This window comes from Ailuropoda melanoleuca, chromosome 4 (assembly GCF_002007445.2).
Source record: "Ailuropoda melanoleuca isolate Jingjing chromosome 4, ASM200744v2, whole genome shotgun sequence".
Classification (NCBI taxonomy): Eukaryota; Metazoa; Chordata; class Mammalia; order Carnivora; family Ursidae; genus Ailuropoda; species Ailuropoda melanoleuca.
The window spans coordinates 113975186-113977921 of record NC_048221.1 but is presented as its reverse complement, the minus strand read 5'-3'; the positions used below and the strand labels follow the sequence as shown (position 1 = coordinate 113977921).

General features: G+C 48.0%; 1 pseudogene; it reads left to right on the top strand.

Annotated features, from left to right (window-relative positions):
* Nucleotides 1-541: 541 nt before the first annotated feature.
* On the top strand, nucleotides 542-1458 carry LOC117802028 (annotated as a pseudogene).
* Nucleotides 1459-2736: the final 1278 nt, after the last annotated feature.

Genomic DNA, 2736 nt, shown 5'->3' with positions numbered 1-2736 from the left:
CTTACTGCCTCTCTATGAGTAAGGAAATCTATATAAAATTCCTAGCATGGAAACTGATTCAGGACTGGTACTCAACAAATGTTAATAGGAACCTTCCCACCACCACAGCCACATGGTGTGACTAATGTAAATTCGGATTGGTCCTTCACACTCTGGAACAGCACTACACAAACTTGGAAGCATAATGCAGTCACTTGGAGAGCTTTAAAAAGCACTTGTGTGGGGAGCCATCATCCCCTCCCACTCTTAAATATTCCGAGTGGCGGACCTCCCATTTCTTGTTTTGATTTTAGGCATCAGGATTCCTAGGCTTCAGCCCCGGGCACCAGACCAGACATTTGGTTTTCTTCCTCTTGCTTCTCTTTTTCTCTGCTTTCCACAAAGTTTTGGGGCAATTTGTTACACAGCAATAGAGAACTAGTACACTTCTCATATCACAGCATGGCACAGTTATGTCCCTGACTTTCAGACAGATTTTCATTTTTCTGTGATTTGTTTCTTATTAGTAAGGTGATCATTAAATTTGCATGAGCTGATGGATTCATGTCTGGCTCTATGATTTTGAAGTGTTGGCCCGCTCTGTTACCTGCATTTAAAACACGAATGCCTGCAGCTGTTGGGCAAGAAAAGGAGGGACAGGGCTTCAAGATGCACTGCCTGACTCCAGCTGTGCTGATGTGCGCCCTGCCTGGCCCAGGCTGTGTGTTCAGGGCATCCCACCTACAAGTTCCTGAACACACAGGAGCCCACGATGGACATGAAATCGGTGACTGACGGCGGCTCAGACCCTGCTATGGACTGAGCTCATCCGAGGCCTGGGCAGGGTCCTGAGTGACCTGCTTCAGGAAACTGCCACCATCAACTACCCACCTGAGAAAGGCCCGCTGGGTCCGTGCTTCCACGGGGAGCATGCACTGCGCCGCCATGCATCCATCCATGGGGAGAGGAGAGGAGCGCTGCACCGTGGGCCAGCTCTGCCTGGCGCTCTGCCCCTACGAGGCCATCACCAGCGAGACCCACGTCACCTGCAGGACCACCCGCTATGACATCGACAAGGCCAAGTGCATCTAGTGCAGCTGCTACCGGAGGCCCGCCCTGTGGAGCACATCGTGGAGGGCCCCAACCTCAAGTTCTCCACGGAGACACAGGAGGAACTGTTCTACAACGAGGAGACGCAGATCAACAACAAGGCTGAAGGGGAGGCCGAGATCACTGCCAACATCCAGGCCCACCACCTCTACCGCTGCTGCCCCCCTGCCCGGTGCGCCGCCCTATAAGAAAGCTCTGCCCTCCCCCCATAAAAAAGACCAATGCCTCCTTTAAGCAGTCATTTCTTCTCATTAGTGGGGCCATCCTGAGGCTTCATCTCTCAAGGAATGAAAGATTACCTCCCTTCTTAAGAATATTGGGTAATTCATCAGTGGGAAACTCGCCATGGAGCCTTCTTTGTATTCACTAACCCCCTTCTTACTTGATCAGTGAACATGACCACAGATGCCCATGAGTTCCTTCTGTTCTTGGAACAGATCCTACTTCTTTAGGGACAGCTTGGCTGACTCACAGGTCCCTGTGTTTCTTCTCTCCTGAAACAAACACAAATCAACACTTTAAAACAGACATGTACTTAATATTTTTTTAAAAGAATACCTACATATCCCAATAAACTGTTTGATTACATTCACCTTTCTGTTGTATTAGAATTAAATCTTTATATACTTATTGCTTTAGCGTATGATGATGAGTGCATGGCCTTTCACAGACTCACCCTGTACCAATTTACCATCTTTATATTCATTATTTGATGTTCACATGTCTTTTTTTTTCTTGTCCCACGACTGGACTCAACTGACGTCCAAGAAATTCTGATTGCTTTGAGAAAGGAACAATATGAGACATGACAGTCCAAGCTCCTTGTGTGTGTGTTGCAGAGAAGTGCCAGACCTTTCGCCACTGTTGCTTGGGGCCTAATTTGTGACAGAGCCAGGAAAGAGGTTTTTGTAGGGCAAGATTTCATGCCGATTTTCCTCATATAGCAGACTGTGTTGCTATAGGTTTTCGTCAGCCAGGGTCTCATAAGAAAAATAGAGCGACTATTCCTAGAAAGTCTAAAGGTAGGTAGTTCCCCAGCCAAGCAATGAGGCAGAAGCCCCCCAGAGACACCCCCTCCTTCGGATAGGGCCACACAGCTTTGCCTGGGCCCTCAAGAGAGAACAGCAAGGCTCACAGCTTTCTCAGTGGCGCCACCTGGCCAACTGTTACCCTCCCAGAGCTGCATTTCTTTTTTTTTTTAAGATTTATTTACTCATTTTAGAGAGAAAGCACGAACGGAAGGGGCAGAGGGAGAGGGAGAGAGAATCTCAAGCAGACACCATGCTGAGCATGGAGCCAAACGCAGGGCTCGATCCCACTACCCAGAGATCACGACCTAAGCTGAAACCAAGAGTCAGACGCTTAACCGACGGTGCCACCCAAGCGCCCCCAGAACTGCATTTCTATTAGGAGTAACACTTGGTCTCCACTCTGCTTGCTGCTTTACTTTTCCATGGTCTTTCTTTGCCTCCAAGCAGCCTCAGTGCATCACTGGAGGGTGCCCAGGACCGTGAGGGTTCCTAGGATGCAGGAGTTTCTGTTTTCTTTTTTTTTTTTTTATCACCTTGTATTTTTTAAAAATTTTTTTTTAAAGATTTTATTTATTTATTTGACACAGAGAGAGACAGCCAGCGAGAGAGGGAACAC